The sequence below is a fragment of the Canis lupus genome, chromosome 11 (assembly GCF_011100685.1).
Source record: "Canis lupus familiaris isolate Mischka breed German Shepherd chromosome 11, alternate assembly UU_Cfam_GSD_1.0, whole genome shotgun sequence".
Classification (NCBI taxonomy): domain Eukaryota; kingdom Metazoa; phylum Chordata; class Mammalia; order Carnivora; family Canidae; genus Canis; species Canis lupus.
The window spans coordinates 46661128-46684926 of NC_049232.1; the positions used below are offsets into that span (position 1 = coordinate 46661128).

Here is a 23799-nt window from a genome sequence, read left to right on the forward strand (position 1 = left end):
ATTACTTTAGGTAGTACTGACATTTTAACAATTTAATTCTTTCAATCCATGAACAAGAGATTTTTTTAAAAATTTATGTCTTCTTTATTTCAGGAATGCTCTGTAGTTTTTACTGTATAAGTATTTTCTTCCTTGGTTAATTTCTAAATGTTTTGTTATTTTGATGCTATTATAAATGAAACTGTTTTCATATTTAGTAATCAGAAATCTCCCCAGCCAGCAGAAAAAAATCCCTGGACCTGATTGCTTCATTAGTATATTTTGCCAAACATTTAAAGAATAACTAACATCAATCTTTCTTAAAATTTTCAAAAAAATTGAACTGAAGGGAACACTACCAAACAGTCTCTGAGTTTAGGCTGCTCTGAAACCATAGCCAGACAAGGACAGTTACAAGAAAATAAAACTATAGACTAATACTGATGCAAAATCCTTAAGAAAACCGAATTCAGTAACATCTTAAAAGGATTATACACCATGACCAGGTAGGAATTATTCCTGAAATTCAAGAATGGTTCACCATGAAAATGGATCAATGTAATAAACCACACCGACAAAATGGAAGAAAAAAAGATGCATGATCATCTCACTTGATGCAGAAAAAGCATGTGACAAATCCATTACCCTTTCATGATAAAAACATTCAACACAGTAGGAATAGAAGAAATTATTTCAACATAATGAAGGCTATATATAAAAAACCTACAGAAAACATCCTGCTCAGTGGTGATGGACTGAAAGCTTTTCCTGTAAGATCAGGAAGAGGGTAAGGATACCCATTTTGCCACTTTTATCAACTTAGTACTGAAATCCTAGCCAGAACAATTAGACAAAGAAAGGAAATAAAAAACATCCAAATTGGAAAGGAAGAAGTAAAATGATCATTGTTTGCAGGTGATATGATTATATATATATATATATATATATATATATATATATATATACTCTAAGGATTGTCCCCTCCAAAAAACCCCTGTTAGAATTAACAGGTGAATTAAGCAAAGTAGCAAGATACAAAGCCAACATCCACAAATTAGTTGTATTTCCTGTATACCAACAATGCACTATGTGAAGAAGAAATTAGGAAAATAGCTCCTTGACTTTTTAAGACTTTACATCAAAAATATATTCGTGGAGCCCAAAACAGAAAATAACATACAAAATATGCATTATGAAAATGGAATTTTCATTGAAAAATATAACTCTCATAGTAAGTTTTAAATTCATTTCTGTTTTTTTTTTTCTTAAAATTGTAAGTAGGATAATTTAATTTTAGATATGTTGGGGGTTTACCTACAACTGAAGTCTTTATTTCATGGCTGGAAAAGTGACTTGCATAGTTGTCACAGCTGGATCTTTATTCATATTCTATGCTACTGGCTCCTCTCCCCATAAAATGCACACACAACTACATCTAAATATAGTTTTAGCTTTCTCTCTCAGTAGCTCTGCAGAAATTGAAAAATCATTGTTTTCTCTGGGCTTGATTTTCCTTATTAGGAGGGAAAAAAATGGAGGGGACTCTACTAGTGTCACCTTCCTGCACAGGTTGCCACAGTGGTTTCCTGCTATGTTCCACTCTGCTGAAGGATCCAAGAGATTATTTCAAGGACTAGAATTGAAAACTGGGCACTTGGATGTAGGGAGATTTGGGGTGTCGTTTGGTATGCAGGTGGAGCTTGGATTGCCCCTTCCTATTTCACATACACTTCATGCAAAGGCTAAGCTTATGTCTGTTATAAATTGATACTTGATTACAAGATTCATTAGAAGTCAGAATTCTTCCATTAATGTTGATTATTATGATGATCCAAAGGACCAATGTTTTGAAAAGAGGCTTTACAAAGTATAAGAGGTATTAATATTATAATTTAATCAGTATTAATTTAATGATAGTTATTTAATTCCAATATTAAAAGTGTTTCTTAATAAAGTAAATCACAAAGCTGTCACATCCAAGACATATAATAGCACTAAATCAGTATTGTACACAATCAAAACAGCAGTTTGTTTTTCTATAAAATATTCTTGACAAGTGAGGAGGACAGACTTCATAAGCTTTTTACTTTACAATTTCCTATTCTAGGCCTCCAATTACCAAAATTAAGAATTATAAGACTATGTTCAAACTATGTTTTGTTAACGTTTTGGAGAAGAGATAGTCCTTAGTTTTTGTTCGTTTTGTTTTGTTTTAAAGATTTTATTTATTTGAGAGACACAGGGTGAGTGAGAGAGAGATCACCAACAGGGTGAGGGGCAGAGGGAGCAGACTCCCGGTGAGCAGAGAGCCTGATGTGGGACTCGATCCTAGAATTCCAGGATCATGACCTGAGCTAGAGGCAGATGCTTAAGCAACTGAGCCACCCAAACGCCCTAGTACCTATTTTTTTAAGACTTCATTATTTCCAAGGTCCACAAGACTATGTCGATCACCCCTATTCATTCTTATCTAGCTCCTGAAACAGGTAGAAACCCATAAAACTACTGATTAGCTGAAATATTATATATATATATTATACATACAAATATATGTATGTGTTTATTTAAACATACACATATATAAATAGAGATGTTTCAAAATAGTTTCCTTTGCTATGTGCTTGGTGGCCTTTAAAATCTTTCAAAAAGAAGAGGACAACAGTCTCTATCAGTTTGAGTTGCTATAACAATTTACCATAGAAACTGGGTGGCTTAGAGACAAACATTAATTTCTCAGATTTCTGGAAGCTGGAAGCCCAAGATCAGAATGTGGCATGGTCAGGTTCCTAGTGAGTACCTTCTTTCTGATTTATAGAGAGGGCTACTTTCTTGCTGTACCTTCGCGTAGTATTAAGAGAGCTAGCTAGCTCTCAGGCCTCTTCTTATAAGGACACAAATCGTTATTGTGAGGGCTCCACCTTAAGGACCAAATTACCTCCCCTAACACCCTAACTCCAAATATTGTCACATCGGGATTGGAGTCTGAACACAGGAATTTTGAAGGGACACAGACATTCAGTTCATTGCAGCAGTGAGGGGACTGATGTTTGGTAATGGTTTCCCAAACATGAGCTGGTTTAGAATAAGGAGATTAGAGAAAGTGTGCCTTAGCAATTGTGGGTTTAATATTTGCAGTTCCGACTATTTGCTTCAAATCCTGAAAGTCCCTTATGTGTAGTAATCTGTTAGACTCTGAATTTGAATCATCTTTTGCTAGGGGTAGAGGGGAGGTAGATGGGGGGTCACCCCTGAAGTGTGGCAATTAGTAACTTATTAACCAGTGAACCAAGCTGACCAGGCTACAGCCTCATCTCTAGTCTGCTTCACTGTTCTGTTTTTTGCTGCAGAAATAATTGATGTTTGTCTCTGAGAAAATAATGGTTTTATACCAATAATACATCCTTAGGAAATCATTAAGGACATGCATTAATATTTTTTGAGTAGAAAACTATTGAAAAGTTATTTATTATACTGGAACATGGAAATAACTTGAGTTCAAAAATAAGGGGGCTATTTAAGTAAATATACAGAATGTCCAAACAGTGAAATTTTGTGCCTAAAAAATGATGCTGCTGAAAATTATTTAATGGAATGGGAGGTTAGTCATTAATTATACTGTTAAGTGACAACAGACTATACAATACGTGTTAACAGAGAGAGAGATAAACATAGAACGGACAAGAAAACCTAGATATGTGCCCAAATCCCTCATAATAGCAAATTCTTCAAAATCCACTAAGAATATAAATCATTTGCATGCTAGTTCCTTCTGTTTTTAGCCTCCAGCTTGTCTATTTCCACAGTTGACATACTAAAAACTTTTTTAAAGACGGCAGCCAAGGTGATGTATTTAAAATGAAATTTGGATGTTAACAGTTTCCAAAACCCTGAATGGCATCCCAGTATATTAATGATACATTCCAAACTCTTTAACATGACATGCAAAGCCCTACATGGAATGAGAAGGAGCAGGAGCTCTGCCCCTGTCTGCCATCTCATTTCATGACACTCTCCCTGGAGTTCACTCAGCGCCTGGCACACTAACACTGTGCTAAGCTTTGCCCCAGTTTAGGGTTTCTGAATGTCCTATCCTTCTTACTGAAATATTCTTCAGTTGCTCATTCCTCAGGTTGCATCACTCAGCCTAAATGCCATTTCCTCAAATATATTCACAATCATAAGAAAGCTATGCTATGGCCTGTATCATTTTCTTCCTCAGTTTTTAGTTGTCTATCTGGGCCTTTACGAAAAAATTATTAGACAATAAATTCTATGAGAGTCATAATCATATCTGTTTTTGTCATTATTATACAATGGCTGACACATAGTAGGTGCTAAAAACAATTGTACCTGAATTCATAAAGAAAAATCTTATCTCTTGGTATGTTCATATGAGCTGTAGCCAGAACCTCTATTATAATCGTGAAGATCAACAATAGTTTAAGACATTATTCAAGTTTTAATTTTTGCAGAATACAATATACTGTATTGAATCAAAGACTTGAACAAAATGAGCTCCACTCTATAGTTTTTACTTTTTTGAAAAAAGTGTTTTTAAGTACTAAGGGTTTTCATTTTACTCAAAGAGTTTATCAAAATCTTAGGCAAAAATGCTCATCATGGCACTCTTATGTGACGGAAGTAGTGACAGCAAGTTATGAACAATCTGGCTTCTCTGTAAAGCAAACCAAGTAAAACAAAATTATATCCTTTTATTAAATTAAAAATTTTCTTTTAAATAAAATACTTAATCTTGTTCCAATTTAATTAAAGATGCTAGATTAATAAGCTTGGATAGGAGTTATCATTATAATCACCAGCATTCCTGAAAAAGAACAGAATTGCTATGGTTTCTCTCCTTTGTGGTTCTTTTTTTTTTTTTTTTTTTTTTTTTTTTTAAATTTTTTTTTTTTTATTTATGATAGTCACAGAGAGAGAGAGAGAGAGAGGCAGAGACACAGGCAGAGGGAGAAGCAGGCTCCATGCACCGGGAGCCCGACGTGGGATTCGATCCCGGGTCTCCAGGATCGCGCCCTGGGCCAAAGACAGGCGCTAAACCGCTGCGCCACCCAGGGATCCCTCCTTTGTGGTTCTTGAATTTAAAACACACACACACACACACACACACACACACACACACACACACACCCTGTTTCTAGGAATATTTTGAACATCTACCATTTACTAAAGTGTGTCATCACCTCACTATCACTTAATATAGATTTTTAAATTAAATTTGCTTCAAGAGATATTACCTTTTGTGAAGCATTAATTATTTTTAGAGAGATAGGGAAACTCAAGATACAAAGTGCTCCAAATGAATTACAATGAGTGGATGCCTTCTATCCCAGCATATGTAGTTCCAAATCCCATATGAGAGACCCTCAAAATGTCTATCAAGAAAAAATTTTGACATGTTATCTCTTCACTGTAAGTATCTTAGAAAAGGTCAGAATCTGTCTGAAAAGCAGTGAAGAGTGGAGTGCTTTTGCCCAGAGAGCTGCACATTCTATGAAGTTGCTTTTACTTGACTGTATTTAAGCTGTGAATGCTAAGACCAAAGCATGTAATGTAGCATAATGTTTTTAAATTGTATGCACACATTTTTCTATTATACCTTCAGAGATGAGAAAGTATATGTATGTACTCAATTCTTTGTGCTAATAAAAGAAATACATTCACATATGTATTTATATACCCACCCACATCTTTACAAGTACACAATTTACCATAAGTATCAAGTATGTAAGTGTGTAAATTGTGACCATGACTCTTGGCCTAGTGGGAGGTACAAATCATTGCCCATAGAAACTTCTTCTTGCAATGTAAATAGACACTTTCAATTGAAGGTGATATTACATATGGATATGAAATTTATAAAAGATGTCCGTTGGGAAAATGGTTAGTCTGTGAAGGACTCTGACAAAGCCAAATTGCCCTTGATTTTCTGAAGCATGAAATGGGTGGAGAGGGACATTTTAAGTCAATGGGTAGGTTAAACCAAGCTGTATTAGGAATGGCTCTAGTTCCGTGGAGTTCAGCCCTATTCCATTAACAGACAACACTATTAAAACCAACACAGTCCTAGACTTTGGTTACATTGAGATACATACGTCTCCAACCCTGGTCTGAACGAGTTTCCAATCTCACAGGGACAGATGTAAATACACAATGATAATTATACTGCAGTGTACCACATAACGACATAGGGATGGAATCTGGAATTGGTCTGGAAAGATGAATTATAGATTTATTTAAATAAACTTAGAACTAAGAAGTAAGTTATCAACATTGTAGGAGAAAGGAGTTAATATGTTCCTACAGGGTTGCTCTGCATAAAGTTATTTATGGAAGATTCTTAAGGGGGAAAAGAATAGTTTAAGGGGAAGAGAAAAGTTGAGGAAATAGCAAAGAAGTAGCCATATAATTGCACACTTGGTAAAGAAATATTCCACTTTCTCATTATTCATCCCAAGCAAGGCAGAAAGTTAGCTATGGAAGGGGAATGGCCAAAATACAGATGCCATCCTATTTCAGTGATTGCAAGAATAATAGAGAAAAAAAACAAATTTTCTGATATGAAGCTCCCATAACTTTCCTCTTCTTTGTATTTCATTATAACTAAAGATATTTTAAAATACAAAAAAAACCAAATTGTGTTCTCTTCTAGTTATCAGGGTCAGGGAGTTCAGAGGTCCACACATAGCCTTCATTGACATCTCAAGACTTGGTGTTGGTTTACCAAAGCCAGTAAGCCAACATCTGGCTCAGCTATTTTAGAGTTCAGTACATATAAGACAATAAATAAAATATAGCTGGCATCCTAAGGCTTTCAGTCTAAAATACAGATTTCATATCTTAAATTCTCAGATTGATCTAATAAGTAAATATATTATCAATGTGCAGTTTGCTGGCATTCATATTTTTTAGACATTTTCTCTCCCCTCTTCAATTTCCATTTTTGTTTTCCAAAGAGGTGAGGAGGTAAAGTGATAAAAAAAAAGAAAAAAAAAGATATCAAAGTATGTGTGAGAGAGTAAATATTTAGACTAATTTGAAGATGAGCCACAAGAAAAATTGAGAAACTAGTACTTCAATCTAGCTCTGCTTAGAATAAAGCACAAATAAAGATTTGGGAGTGGAATGGTTTCTTTGTGGTCTAGAAAAAAAAAGAAAGAAAAGAAATGGAAGGCTCTAGAGAACTATCCTCCTCCTCACCATCCACTTAATGCTCAGTGCCTTCATTCAGAAATGTATACTAGGGAATGCGATATATAAAGAGCAGAATTAAAGTACTTAAGAGCCTTGAAGAAAGAATGACTGTATTTTAAAGAGAAAAGAATGGAGATAATTTTGCTAAAATCTTCCTACATGGTTCTGAGTAACTTCCAGTTGTATTTACGGGACATCACAGGTAACAGTGCGTATCCAGAAACTGAACACATTTACATATAGTTGACACAAAGCAAACTGAAGTAAATGAAGATTCCCGGAGAAAGGTCCATGCTTGTCACTCTGAAGAGGCTCTAATTCTCAGGCTTAGCCTTAGAAGTTATTTTTAGGTTAGTTCAGGGTAGTTCAGGCATCTGTTCAGGTGATTCTGACCACAGACCACACTGAAACACTGCTTTGTGTAGAGCTATTTCTTCTCTCATTTCATCTTTCTAAGTGTAGCAGCTTAGTGGCAAGCATTATAGTGGGTGAGTCATCTTTACTATTACACTGTGTCCCTTGCATTTGTAGCTGGCTAAATATTCATTAACATAAAATGATAAATTGCTAGAACATTAATTATATTTTCTCTTAAAATTCTCCATTATTTTCATATTGGATAATATTTATTTAATATTCATGTATATTATAATCATGGATTTTATTAAACACAGAAGACAGAATTAAGCATTATGGAAGGATACAGAAGAGAAAAAAGGGAAAGAGAAAGTTCTGACTTTTAAGTTCTACTGCCTATTTCTTGGTTGGATCACCTTCAACAAGTTCTTCTCTAGCCAAAATCAAGGAAAACAACCACAGGATCACTCTATATCTCCTCCAAAATTTATTTATTTACTTATTTTTAAAATTTATTTGTTTATTCAGAGAGAATGGCAGAGACATAGGCAGGGGGAGAAGCAGGCTCTTCACAGGGAGCCTGACGTGGGACTCGATCCCAGATCCTGGGATCACAACCTGAGCCAAAGGCAGATGCTCAACTGCTGAGTCACCCAGGCATCCCATCTCTTCCAAAATTTAAATTCAATAATTATACTCAATAGCAATTCAAGACATATGAAATATGTTTGTTTAGTCATCTAATTATTTATATAGTTAATTACTGTAGAGCATGCCTTATTTTAAATGTGGTACCATAGTTAATTAAATGTCACAATGAATAAAATAAAAGCAGGTCACTTTAACATATTTTATTTGGGCTTCATATCAGTAATAACTATATTTGCAATATGGCATTGGCTTTAAAATGATCATTTGATTAGTTTGATAATATGGAGATGTGTATATTACATAATTATTAGGGGATGATGCTTTCACAAGGTAAAGAAGACAAAATCCCTCCCTTATGTAGCAAATGGCTTAAGTTTCTCTAAAAAATGTCAAGCTATTTCATTCTGCACGGTGAAATCTTATTGATCTCGAAAAACTCTACTCAAATGTCATTTCTTTCAAGAGTTCATTAAAGATAATCAATTCACACCTTCATGTTCAGATAATTTATCATTTACGTCCTGTGTGATAATTGTGTCTGTTGTATGATTTCCCATTTTTGCACATATTATATACTGCATGATGTATATATTCCTGCTTCACCCACTAAATTGTGAGTATCTTAAAAGACTCAATTGCATTCATTTCTATATTCTCATCCTAAAGAAAATATGTAGCTAGCACAAGGCAGATTCTGAATAGATGTTTGTCAATAACATATGAATTAATTTGTTGTCATCTTCTCTAATAACTCTACTACTCTTTTGGCAGGAGGAAGAGGATTGAATTATGACCCTTCGATGCAAAGCACTGAAAACTATACTGAGCCATAACTGTAATGAAATGGAAGAGAGTTCCCACTCTTTTCCCCCATGCTGACTGCTATTTTAAACTAGCAAATAGCAAATTCTTTTAACATTACATTTGGTGCTCCTAGTTTACTGATACCTTGAGCATGTATTTAGCATTCTTATTGGGTATGAAAGCACTGAATATTTAAGAGAAATGGGTCCTAAAATTAGAATGAAGTAACTTAAGTCCTAACTCTGCCATTTATTAACTATGTAATGTTAGACAATTTATTCTCCCTCCCTTAAACATACTTGCCTTGTTTTCTCCTCGGTGAACTAAGGGAGAAAGCAATACCTACTCTGCTAAAGTACATGAGGGGATTAAAAAAGAGCATTTCAATTCAGTGCTCAGCACTTTGAAAATATTTAATAAATGTAAAATTAGAGTCCATAGCCTCTTGATTATAATGGAAATTTTTTTGATTATGAAGGAATCTGATTGTAAAAGGAAATGTCTGCACTGTTTCATTATTCGGTGTAATTTTTAATGCTGGTTTAAGATAGTATTTTTCATTGTGTTAAATAATTATCGTTGAAGTGCCTGGGTGGCTCAGTTGGTTAAGTGTCCAACTCTTGGTTTTGGCTCAGGTCACACTCTCAAGGTCATGAGCTCAAACTTTGTGTCAGGCTCTATGCTAAGTGCAGAGTCTGCTTGAGATTCTTTCCCCCCTCTTTCTCACCTCCTCTGCTTCTCCCCCCTGCTCAAGCTCTCTCTTTCGCTCTAAAAATAAAGTCTTTTAAAAAATAATTATCTTTTTATTTTTCCAAGTTTTTATTTTAATTCCAGTTATCACACAGTGTAATATTAGTTACAGGTGTACCATATCATGATTCAACACTTCCATACAACACCTGGTGCTCATCACAATTGCACTCCGGTAATCCTCATCACCTATTTAACCCATCACTCCCACAGCCATTTCTCCTTTGGTTACCATCAGTGTGTTCTCTCTAGGTAAGAGTCTATTTCTTGGTTTGCCTGTTTCTTTTTTTTTTTCCCCCTTTTTTTTCTTTCCAAGTTTTTATTTAAATTAAAGAATTGGCTATTAAATCTGGAATAAACATTGTTGAGTTCAACAAATGCATTCTTAGTACCAAAATATTCATATATATTTTCTGCTTTGATCTATAAGTGTGATTAACACAAGTCATTTTATAATTTTATTTAACCCTAACATTTACATGATTAAAGCACATTGTTCTTTTATTAAGTTACTGAATGAATGTTTTCAACTTTTATTTTCTGTCTTCTTTGTGTTATTTTATAGTCTAGGTTGTTTTGGTATCAGGGTTCCCAAGATGAACAGAAGAGATTCCATCTTTTTCTTTGATTGGCCAATAGTATAAAAACTATTTGATCCTTGTGTTTGCTTATTTTTAAAAAACTTATTCTTGACTTTTTGTTTTCTTTCAAATCTATGTGCTAGGAAAACATAGAAATTCATATTTGTTAAATATTTATTGAGTGATAGATACTTTGCATGCACTATTTTTGCAATACACATCAATAATTAGAATTATTTCTACTTCTTAGAGGTGGAAACATCTTCAGAGGGGTTATTTTCTTAAACTAGGTTGTTAAAAAGATAAGATTTATATATAGGCCAATCTGTCTCCATTAGACCATCCTATATTTAATCACAAAATCTAAAATGGAACAATTTCCTTTAAGAACAAAGATTCAAGTATGGAGATGAATGGGGAAAAAAATACCACTTCTTAATTTTGCAATTTTGAAATAAACCACATTTAGTAAAAGAAAAACAAGCGAAATTCAGCAATTTAAAAATGATATTCAGAAAATAATCTAGCAGTTTTTAAATTCTATTGCAAAACAATTAGATTTGCAACATTGTTAGTAATAAGGTAAAAAATTATATGCATATATACACATTTTGTATGTGAATATACAATTCTTTTAAAGTTCTTTGAAGTGTGAAATTAAAAAGGAAATGGAACATAAAAAGTAATAAGTAATCTGGCTATAAATATATAACAAGTTGGCAATTCATAATATTTTAAAAATCATAAAATAAATATATTGTAGAAAAATGAGAATATAAAGGAAAAAAATCAACACCAAATGACACATTTGCAGGTTTGGCCATAGTATAATAAGTCAAAAGTTAAGAAAACCTTGCCTCAAATAGAGAAGTAGATCACTCAGTCTTTCTATGCAATTTCTTATAGTTTTCATATTTCTATATTTGTAACCTCACCAAGAAAATCTTGCTGCCCAAATAAAATTATATTCCCCAAATCTTCAAACATAGTGATGTATAGACATAAATCAGAAAGTGGGCAAATACTCTAGAAATAACCTTCTTTTTTTTTTTAAACTGCCAGACTTCTTATTTAAACCTAACCACTAATAAAGCCTCTTTTTAATTACAAAGTCAATTTTAGGAAACATCAGGTGACATTTTCTTGATATTTAGTAACACCATTTTACAGATAAAATAGGAACATTCCTTCATGATTACACAATTTTCAATTTAAACTTGTTGACTCACTATAAATCCTTGCTTCATCTGTTGTACTACATTTTCATATATATTGCTTCCTGATGAACTAGCACATGTATGTCACTGTTTGAAAGAGACAGAATGAGGCAGAGCAAAGGGATTATTTACATTCCCTGCTATGGCCAGGGTGAGGTGGGGATTACTGTGGGGCTGCAGGGCACAGGACTGGACCCGCAGTCCAGTGGCACAGAACCACAGTGTCATTGTTCTTTATAAAGGATATGTGACTCACATTCAAAGAGAATAGGTATAAACTCTATGAGGTTCTGGAAAGTTTACTCTTGCCCCTTTCCTCCTTTTCTTTGTGTCAAATCCATAAGTTTACACAAAGTAAAATAGCCCTATGTTATGATGTGTGTGGTTAACCAATTTGAAATATCTTCTCCTGTATTCATCATTATATTATGGCCGTATTGAGAGGAAGCAGAGTTTCTCATCCATTATTCAATCCCTTTGTGACTTAAGATTTTGAAGTATGAATGTCAGCAAAAGACTAAAAACTAAGCATATTTCAAGGATTCTGGTATCATTGAAGAGGACATAGCTGTTGATGGTATACATCATCAAATTATAACTTAAGATTTCTCATGGCAAATATCAAATATCTTTTCCTCTACCCCAATTTTTCTGATCACTATGGAGTAAAGGTTATTATGGTTTTAGAACTTAGAGAAAATTTGGAGATGATGTAGCAATCACTTTAAGAACTTTCCTTTCTGAGGAGAGCTTGTAATAAAGTATGCCCTGCTATATTAAAAAAATATCTTAAGATTCTGCATATCAGAACAGATTCCATGCTGAGACACTAGAAAAGAATTCCAGTATGGTTGACATACAGTGTTATATTAGTTTCAGGTATAGGATATATTGATTAAACAATTCTATACATTAAACAATTCTATACATAGGATATATTGATTAAACAATTCTATACAATTCTATACATTATTCAGTGTTCATCATGATAAGTATATTCTTATCACCTCTTTAACCTATCCCCCACACTTCCCCTCTGGTAACCATCAGTTTGTTCTCTACAGCTAAGAGTCTGTTTCTTGGTTTGTCTCTTTTTTTTGTTGTTTGTTTGCTTTGTTTCTTAAAGTCCAAATATGAGTGAAATCATATGCTATTTGTCCTTCTCTGACTGACTTACTTCACTTAGCATTAGACCCTCTATTTCCATCCATGTTGTTGAAAATGGTAAGATTTCATTCTTTTTATGCCTGAGCAATATTCTATTATATAAATATACCACACCTTTATCCATTAATCTGTCAATGGACACATGGCTGCTTCTGTAATTTGACCATCATAAATAATGCTGCAATAAACATAGGGGTGCATGTATTGCTCAAAAAAAAAAAAAAAGAAAAAAACAGAGGAAACCAGGAGACGCTGGAGCCCTATATTAAGTTGAAAGAATTATATATGCATCTGTAACAATTAAATCAATTAATGATGCTACCTGTCACTAAATTAGCTGACACCCTGTTCAAAATAAGATTTCCAGGATAGCTGGTGGCCAAGATAATTCTGAGAGACTAAATCTTTTTTTTTTAAGACTTTATTTTATTCATGAGAGACACACAGAGAGAGAGGCAGAGACACAGGCAGAGGGTGAAGCAGGCTCCATGCAGGAAGCCCGATGTTGGGATTCCATCCCAGGACCCAGGGATCATGCCTCGAGCCAAAGGCAGACACTCAACTGCTGAGCCACCTAGGCATCCCCGGAGGGACTAAATCTTATAATCGTTATGCATATTTTTAAAGAGACACGTGAAAAGAAAGCTGACAGGCAATATTTAATTTTTTCTACTGTATATCTTTTACAAACACAGGATATTTGTTCTAGAGGACTAATATCAACTAATATCAACTGACCAAAATTTAAGTTATAAAAAGGGGCAAGAAGGCATAGGATATTTAGTTTTTGCTCCTTTTCAGGATTTCATTCACAGAAATGGCATAATGCCTTTCTTGTCTTTCCTCCTGTATTCTAAGCATTAATTTCAAAAACAGGTGCATCTTATTATCCTGTGTGTTAAGTAACTGAAGTTTATTTTTTATTTATTTATTTTTTTACGGGGGAAATTCTGGCTTTATTTTTTTTATATACATTTATTTTTTATTGGTGTTCAATTTGCCAACATATAGAATAACACTCAGTGCTCATCCTATCAAGTGCCCCCCTCAGTGCCGGTCACCCAGTCACCCCACCCCCACCCACCTCCCCTTCCACCACCCCTAGTTCATTTCCCAGAGTTAAGAGTCTCTCATGTTCTGTCTCCCTTTCTGATATTTCCCACTGATTTTTTTTCTCCTTTCCCCTTTATTCCCTTTCATTATTTTTTATACTCGCCAAATGAATGAGACCATATAATGTTTGTCCTTCTCCAATTGACTTATTTCATTCAGCATAATACCCTCCAGTTCCATCCACATCGAAGTAAATGGTGGGTATTTGTCATTTCTAATGGCTGAGTAATATTCCATTGTATACATAAACCACATCTTCTTTATCCATTCATCAGTAACTGAAGTTTAAATAAAAACTTAAAAAAAAAAAAAAAAGCAGGTCCATCAACTGACCTATTTTTCCGGGTTAAGTTTCAATGGAAATATCATGTAGTATCTTGGCCAGAGGGGGGGCTCTTTTTCCCAGATCTCTGGCAGTAGTGTTGAGGCTGATTACAAAAACCCAGGCCACTAATTTACATTGATTGCTTTCCTCTTTTCCATATTGTCTGCCATGCTAATTTATAAGGAAATTAAGTGACTTGGTAGTATCACTTCCATATAAGCCAGGGTATATTGCAAAAAGGGTGACAGTACTTTTCAGTTTCTTCTCACTAAGAACAGGAATGTTTTGCCTCACCATTGAAAATAGGCTGACCTTAATATGTCTAAAAGAAGATGAAGGAAGTAAAACTGTATAAAACCCAACGCTAGATTTCAAGAGCCCTTTCTTTGTGTGCTAGGTAAATAAACCTAGCTAGCTTGCTGGAGAAGAGACTAGGTGTAAGAGAACAAAGGCCCCTCAGCCAACAGCCAGCCAATTGCCAGACATGAGAGTGATACCATCTGGAACCAGTCACCTCCCATTTAACACACGAACTGACTGCACAAATATGATCAAGCATGCTAAGACCAGCAAAGCCCAGCCAAAAGAACTGCCCAGAAAAATTATGTACTAAATCATTGGAAGCTGTTTTTAAGCCACAATATTTTGGGGGTAGGATTTCACAGAGCAATTAATAACTGACATGTAACCCCATGTCATTTAGGACAACCATGTAATAGCAAATTAATTACTATATTTTAGTACTATAATTTCACCTACCATCCCTGTTATTACACCCAAGCTAGATTTCTCTTTTATACTGTCTATAAAGCCAGGCACTATATTTACTTACTCTCACATTAATGAGTTCTGCGTGTAAAGACTAGGATTGTGTAAGAGTACAATAGTTAAGTGGTCAACTACTAGCATCACACTTGGAATCCTTCCCACATATTGGGTCTATGATCTTAGATAAATGAGTAAATTTTTCCTTTTTTTACTTCAAAAAAATGAGGATAATAATACCTACCTTATATAGCTAAATGAGGAGAAACTACCATACTATATTTAATGTTTCATGTGTAATAGGTATTCCATGGACTTCTAGCACATTGTGGTAGCCCTGCCCTAATGTTTTTTATTAATATATAATGTATTATTTCACCTCCTTTAACTCCCATAGTTTCTTTCTTTAAATGCCTTTATATACTGTATCTTCATAATGAAAAAACAAACTCATCTAGAGCTTACTATATGAAAGAAACAATCACATATACTCTCAATAGTATGCAATGCTAGGGGTGCCTGGGTGGCTGAGTCAGTTAAGCATCTGCCTTCAGCCCAGGTCATGATCTCCGTATTGTAGGATCTACCCTGCGTAGGGCTCCCTGGTCAGTAGGTAGCCTGCTTTGCCCCTCCCCCTGCTTGTACATGCATGTTCTCTCCCTCTGCCAAATAAGATCTTTAAAAAAAAAAAAAAATAGTGTGCAATGCTGTAGGTCTTTTTCCTTTTATTTTTTTTATTTTTTATTTTTTTAAAGATTTTTGTTTATTTATTCATGAGAGACACAGAGAGAAAGAGAGGCAGAGACAGAGGCAGAGGGAGAAGCAGGCTCCATGCAGGGAGCCCGACGTGGGACTCGATCCCGGGACTCCAGGATCATGCCGGGCTGAAGGCAGGCATTAAACCCGCTGAGCCCTCAGGGATCCTTCTTTTTCCTTTTATTATGACCTGGAACATTCCCATCATATGATCACATTGATATGGGTGGTATCCAACATTACAGCCTTTTTATTTACTTCTCATTTTTTGGAATGGGGGTATTCATTTTTCCAATCAGAAGCAAATCGAAAGGTAAATTATGTTTAATGATTTAGAACAATAAAAGCAGGGATCTTACCTACTACCACATATTCTCTAAGGAGTAATGTCTATATACTCATTGTACCAGCTGCCTACACTCTGTGATAACAAATATATTTTCACAACATGATGGCTGTCCAAAGAAGTCAAAAAGGGAACTCCTTCAAAGAGCAATTTCTTTAGACACTGTGTTTTTTTTTTTTGGTTGTTGTTATTGTTAAATGCAGATAAATTGCTTTCTTTTGAAATGCCTATTCAGCCTGCTTCTTTCTGAGATCCACTTTAGCCATATTTTCATTTCAAGATTAAATTCATCTATAACTATAATTTGCTTTGCTTTAGAGGAGATAGAGTCATTTGTTTTGAAGTTGTGCACATTCAAGGTACTTTGAACTATATCTCTGAAATCAACCACTCAAAATGAAATTTTTCTTTTTGTCATTATGAAGGTCAAATGGAAGATTAATGGACACACACACAATAATACAATTATAATAGTTTATCATATCAATAAATATTTTTGAAAAAAAAAAGGCTTAAAATACCTCCCCCCCAAATAAAAGTGCCTACATTATATGGCCATAAATGAGATAGATACACAATGCTTCCTAAAACATGTGATATATATGAATCCTCACTTGCAAAAAATAGTGGACAGGTAACTAGCTAGCTAGTTAGCCTAGCTAGAAAATATACCTAAAAAGTCAGCATCAGTTCAGGAGTTCAAAATACCTGTTCCTAATTTTTAAAATTGAACTTTGGAAGGTACCAAAACTGTTAAATTCAGGTGGCCAATTACAGCAGTGTATGAGGTGTACTAAAACTCAAATAGATGACAGTTTGAAATCTGAAACTAAAGTCTATTTATATTTTGGGAGGATAAGTAACAGCCTTGTTTACTGAAATATACTGTCATCTGACATATACACAGGGCTTGTAATACCAGGACTGATCTCATATATCTGAAAAATAAGTAACATTGTTGTTGATGTTTTTAAATAAAACTGTAAGTTCAGTGAATCAAAAGTTACATTTATAACCATATCAATTTAGAAGTAGAAAAGATGGGAAATATTTTGCATGGAATAGCACAATTCTACCACCATTGCTACAAAAAAACAACTCAAAAGAATGTTTGATTTTGTTTTGTTGTTTGTTACTTCGAAGAGAGTGAATAGAAGTTTTTTTTTTCTAATATGCAGTATGTTGTGATAACTTTTATATCCTTTGCCATGTTTGTAAAAGATGAGGATGGAGAAGCTGTTCCTGAGAAGCAAAGGGCTTACATGGAGGCTTAAGGTCCACCCAAAAGGATGAGGTTCAATAGAAGCAATCTTAGGGTGTTTGAATTAAAGGAAATGAGACGAAGCACCTTTTCCTTGATTTTATAACTAGATTGTTTTTATTTTCCTTAGCAACAAGAACATAGATCATCACTTACCCACCAAACTGCTCTTTTAACAATCATGATTCAATTCAATGTTACTTCTTCCCTTTTCCTCTATGATTTAAGTTCAGATTTTTATTTGAACTCGTATTATACTGGACTATAATTTTCTTTTTTAAAGGTATACTCTCTCTTTATCTCTCACTCTCTTTGCCCTTCCATCCCTCCTTCCCTATCTTGCTCTTGATCTCACACTAGATTTCTCTCTGATATTAGTACCTCTTCAGTGGGAAAGGAGGTTAAATTTCATCTCATTGATTTATCCATTTATTCAACAAATACTTTGTTGAGCACTTATCATAAGCCAGGTACTTCACCAATAACTGAATGATGATACAAAAAAAATTGCTAAAAGCACAGTCCCACTATCAAGACACATTATATCTAATTGGGAAAACTGACTAGAATATGTATGGTCACTGTATTACTTCAAATATACTATGAAGAGTAAAGGGCTATGAGATCATATAGGGAGAACCCTTAATGGAATTAGAGTGTTCAAGAAAGTTTCTTGTAAGCAAGGACATTTAATGTGAGATGTGTAGAACAAATGGCAGGGGGGAAAGTATGTGTAAAGGCCTAGGAATGAGACAGAACATGATCAGGAAGTAAGAGATTCCATATCATTGAAGTATAGAGTGTATGTCTATTGTTTTAACACAGAGTGTGTCAAGTAGTAGTACCTCAATAAATGTTGAAAAAAGACTAACACTTTACAAACCATTCCATATGGTTGACAGGTCTACAAAAATGTAGCATTATTTGGGGACAAAGGATGTCAGCAAAGGAGTTTAGGGTCTGCCTCTTGCCATCATTCAGCCCACAATATTAACTAGCAAAGGCTTTCAGGGATATGTTAAAGTATGCTGTCTTGTGAGGAGGGGGGTCAAGAACAGCTTTTTCTGTCAGGGTCTTTTTAGTGATCACACTCATGATACGTAAACAAAGACTGGCATTTAGCACACAAGAGGTGTTTTAGAAAACGTGTGCTCTCGGTTTTTTTCATCTCTCAGAGGTTTCAGATTTCAAAGGAGTCTTCTTTTCCTTTCCCATTTATTTCTCTTTCATTCAAAAACTCCATATGAATCCTCCCTGTATGCCAGACACTATACTACATACTTAAATTAAAGGGATACAAAGATATTAAAACACCAAAAGATGTAGTCCAGTGGAGAAGACAAACTAAGAACTCCCCTCTTTTTTTTTTTTTTTAAAGATTTTTACTTATTTATTTGACAGAGAGAGAGAGAGAGAGAGAGAGAGCATAAATAGGACAGGCAAAAGGAGAGGGAGAAGCAGGCTTCCTGCTGAGCAAGGAACCCAAAGTGGGGCTTGATCCATGACTCTGGGATCTTGACCTGAGCTGAAGGCAGATGCTTAACTGATTGAACCACCCAGGTGCCCAAGAGCTCCCTTTGTTTCAGGGCTCTGCTATAAGTAGATAGCCACCGTTACTTATGGAGCATCCATTATGTACTTTGCACTTGATACATATTCTCTCCTTAATCTTTACCATAACCCTATGAGGTAAGAAGCTTCATTTTCTATATCAGGAAGTTGAAGCTGTTTATTTATAAAGGTTAAGCCATTGGCTTAAATTCATACAACTAATAAGTGACAGAGATGGATTTTGCAAAGGTTCATCCCACATTCTTAAACCTTGGGTTTTGCACTTCTATTCTTACCAAGCATATCATGATCCTATTCCACAAATTTTTAAGTGAAGGTAAAAAGCAATCCAAGGTAAGTATCATGATAATGCATTTTAGACCTTATTCTCCATTCCCCCTAACAATATCACATCTGTGTTTCCTTTGCACTGACTCTGTGTGTGTAGCACAGTTAGGTACCCCCAAGACAGGAGCATCATGAAACATATGCAATCATTTCCCCAGGATCTTTTAACATGGCAAAATATTCCTTAATCATAAAAAGGTAACGGGTTGAAACCAGTTATAGTCATGCATCACTTCCTAATTTAAAATGATGCCTCTCCTAATAATGTAATTTCACAGAACAATAAACAAAACAGCCATCTATTTGGCTTTTATATTTCACTCAGGATCAGGAACAAGGGTTTCTGATATTTGAGAGGATTCGTTGGGCAATCTTTGAGAAAAGCATTTAAGGAAATCACAATGTGAATAATAAGCAAAGGTGGAATGAGGATCTTGTCTGCCTTAACCCTCTGGTTGATAAAGCAGAACAGCTGCTTCTCCATAAAGAAAGGCAACGGTGAGGTTTAGACTGTGTTTTCATTTTCCAAAAGCAGGCTACTTTCATGTCTAATCAATTCTCTGGTTCATCAGAATGGTTAATTGCTAAGAAAGTCATCCAATTGAAATGACTGGACCTTATCAACTACCTGGCAATGTAGTAGGGTTTTCAGTCAACAGCTTCAATTGACCCCAAAATGGGGTGATTTATTCAGCTTTAACCAGAGATGTGAGGCTGTGATAAAGCTTAACTCTGCTTTTCAACAGGACATGGTGGTCTCAAATGTAGTTGCCATTGATTATAGCAGAAGGAGCACAAGCCTTAGAATCAGACATGGATTTGAAACCACTTCTGTCATTTACGAATGACTTTTGATAACTTGAATTTGTCAAGGGTGTGTTCCCTCAATTTATAATAATGAAATTAATATTTATTGCATATAGGGAGAATGTAAAGCAATATAAAGTAGTGAACTATTAGTACTTCCTAGTTCTATTTTGTTATCCCGTGATCAAAAGGCAGTCCTAATACAAGCAGGTAGCTGGAGAAAACAAGATTCTTTATCTTGCCTTAACTATCTGTCTAACTCATTAAATAACTTTGGTTGAAAGAAAGCACAGTGTTTACTTACATACTTTTTTGACAATTGTATCATAGCCATGGAAAATGGAAATGGTACAATTCTAATAAATCATCTTAACAGCTCAGTAAGTTTTTAATGTTGCCTTAGCACTTTTATCTGTTTAAAGAAAAATGAGATAGAAATAAAGAGTTCTCTGGTATTATCCTGCCTCTGCAAGCTTGCAGAACACACTGAGAGGGCACTGTGCATTAAGAATACATTGCATATCTTGATTTTTTCTTCCTCGAACCTCAAAAGAGATTTAAATATTAGGCCAAAAATGTGATAGAAGGATAACAAAGCCCTCCCTTCTTTCCATTATGGATTAAGGACAATATATTGGTTCCAAAGATATATTCCTCTGGCTTAAACATCAGATAAAAAAAAAGTTGCATAATTCTCTCTCTAGTGGATGAGGTCCACCTGTACTCAACCATTCTTTAATATGTAGTGGCAATCTAATGAATGATATGGAGCTCTGCATAACCAATAACATTATATGAGGCTGTTCAGCATGCCAGCGTCTCCCACTTTTTTCAGTTGAGAACCCTGAAATGCTAGAAATTTACAATAACCTAAAGAATCCTTTAGCTTTATAGTAGAAATTGGTGGTAAAAATAGTTTTTGAGTTTTTTACAAAACTAATTAATTACCATCCCCACCACCACTAAAGTATTTCACTTTTTCATTTCTGTCTGTTCTTTGTTGGTTTTTCAACCTTACCGAAAATGCTGCCCATGATGTTCAGTTGGACCTAAATTCATATATTTAAAGTTGAGAAGTAGAGAATAAAGGGAGAAGAGCAAAAAATTGAAGATAGCCTTAGATAGGGTGTAATGAGATTTGCAGTTATTCAACAAACATGTATTTTTTAAAAGATTTTATTTATTCATGAGAGAGAGAGAGTGAGAGAGAAAGAGAGATTGGCAGAGGGAGAAGCAGGCTCCATGCAGGGAGCCCGATGTGGGAATCGATCCCCGGACTCCAGGATCACACCCTGGGCCAAAGGCAGGCACTAAACCACTGAGCCACCCAGGGATCCCCTCAACAAACATGTATTAAATCAATGCCTCTTCAATCCCCTGAAGCACCTACAAGGGTGATTTAGACAATCTGCATATTGCTTCCATTGAGTTAGATGTACGAGTTTGATTCCCAAAAACACCAGAAAGAACTCTGAATAAGTAGTCCCCAAGGTGACAGAGGAGGGACAGTGTTCTCCTACAATGTGTATGTATGTGCATGCACAGGCATGTGTGTGTAATTTTAGGTATTCGTTGCAACTCTTAAAGGCTCATATGCTTCATTTCAATGCTGACTGACTGACTGATTGAGAACAGCTGCCTGGAGTACAATATAGAAAAAGATCTTGATGTTGATTGTAGTCTTGACGGAAGAGGACCCTGGTTACGGTGTTGGCCATGTGAATGAGGTGGGTGAAAGGCATCAACTGTGTTTTTACAGTTTATCATCCCAGGACCAACAGGTAAAATTCAAGCTTACCATTACGGCATACAAGATGCATAGTTCATATTGCATCCTATGTTCTGGCATAGTACAAAGGAGAAGGCACTTACAGTTTATGTGCCATATTCTTTCATATCTTAGAGACTTTATTCACACAACTTCCTTTTTCGGGGATAATTTATTTCTCATTCCAACATCATTCTCCCAGAGAAAATCTTATCTTTCAAGATTGAACTCAGACTTCTGATATCACTAGACTGTAAATACATCTGACTTATTCTGTTACCCTATATTACTCAATAGAGGACTTTAGCATACTATTATATAATAAATGGCTTTGTTTGCATTCACCATCACATTAGTGATCTCTTTCTGGGCAATAAATCTGCCCTAAAACTTAATAGCCTAAAAGGTTGGCTCAGTTGATGGTTCTGGCTCAATGTCTTTTAAGTTTGTGGTCAAAGTGTCAACCAGGGCTGTAGTCATTTCAAGACTTGGTGGAGGCTGAAAGATCCAGTCCCTAGCTTACTCATATGGCCTCAGTTTCTTTTATGCCATTGGACTGAGGACCTCAGTTCTTCACTCTACCAGGCGATCCCTCTTCGTTGGGATTCTCACACATGGCAACTTGCTTACCCTTGTGCAAGTGATCCAAGAAAAAGAAAGAAACCCCAAGGCAGAAGTTATAGTCCTTTGAATAATCTAAGCTCAGGTATGATATCCCATCACATGTCACATTCTATTCATTAGAAGCAAGTTAGTAAGTTTAGCCCACACTTAAGGGAAAGAGATTACACGTGGGCATGAATACTGTATCAGGAATCATTACCTGTCATCTAAGAGTCAGCCTACCACATATAGTATCTACCGTAACTGGACTGAAACTAAAATTAATTTTTCTGTGTTTCACCATCATCTGCCTCACGTCTGGTATAGTAAACACTGAAAAAAGGAAGAAGAAAGGGTAGGAGAAAGAGACCGCGAGAGTCATCAAAGTCAAATTATGAATTATATCCCTTAAACAGTTGGAAATGACTGATCTATAAAACTATTGTTTGGAGGAAAAAAACACTTTTAATATCTTAGCCAAGATTTAAATTCATGCAATTTCTAGTAATGTGGACCTTGATTACATAATTTAACAGAAAAAGAAAGTGTAGCTTAAAAATTGTTACATAGATCTGGAAAATAATCTGAAGTTAGAAATAAAAGACCATTTATGTTCATTCTCCAAGTTCATGGAGGCTTCTTGCAGTATATTTTGTGACTCTTCCAAAAGGCCCTGTGGCTGAAACACTGACATTTATAGATGCAGTTTTATGTAATAAACAGAAGTTCAATTAACTTAAATGGACTATCTGAAATGTTTCATCCAAAGTGAATTCTAATTTAGGCTGATTTCTCCTCAAATGCAAGATGGAAAAGTGTCCAGGCTCTTGCTTCAAAATATTTGATGTGACTCCCCTCTCCTTTGAAATATAGCTCTTATTCACACACTCCATCTTTCTTCTTAAACATGTAGATGATGGGAAAACACAAGTAATTAAAATCTGATCCCTGCTCTCAGAATCCAGTGTACACAGACCCAAATAGCCATCTAACCACATAGCCATAATATAACACGAATGTACTATAATGTGAAATAGTATCGTGTTTGCATAATATACAAAGTACTGTAGGATCATAGGAAAATGGTGATTATCCTTGCCTGTTAGTAGTCAGAAGGTCACACATATAAGATATGATATAGACCTTTATAAATCCAAAAGAAAGTATACAGTAACTTGCCATCTCTTTTAAAAGGAAGAAGTAATAGGAAGAAGATGATTTAGTTATGAGTCAAACTTCCTGAAACATTTACTGAATTTTACTAACAGGCCAATTTGACTTTAAAAGATATGCTTTGAGCCAAAATTGTACTGGATTTCAATAAATTATTCTGTCTTAATCACATCCATTTACTTAGGAAAATAACAAAATATTTACTATTTCACATAAAATAGGAGCATTTCAATTGCAATTTCAGGAAAAAGAAAAGGAAATGATG

General features: G+C 34.9%; 1 protein-coding gene across 6 annotated transcripts in view; it reads right to left on the minus strand.

Annotated features, from left to right (window-relative positions):
* The window catches only part of LINGO2 (leucine rich repeat and Ig domain containing 2), a 1117067-nt gene that overhangs the window by 423954 nt on the left and 669314 nt on the right, over positions 1-23799 (minus strand). The window lies entirely within an intron of this gene.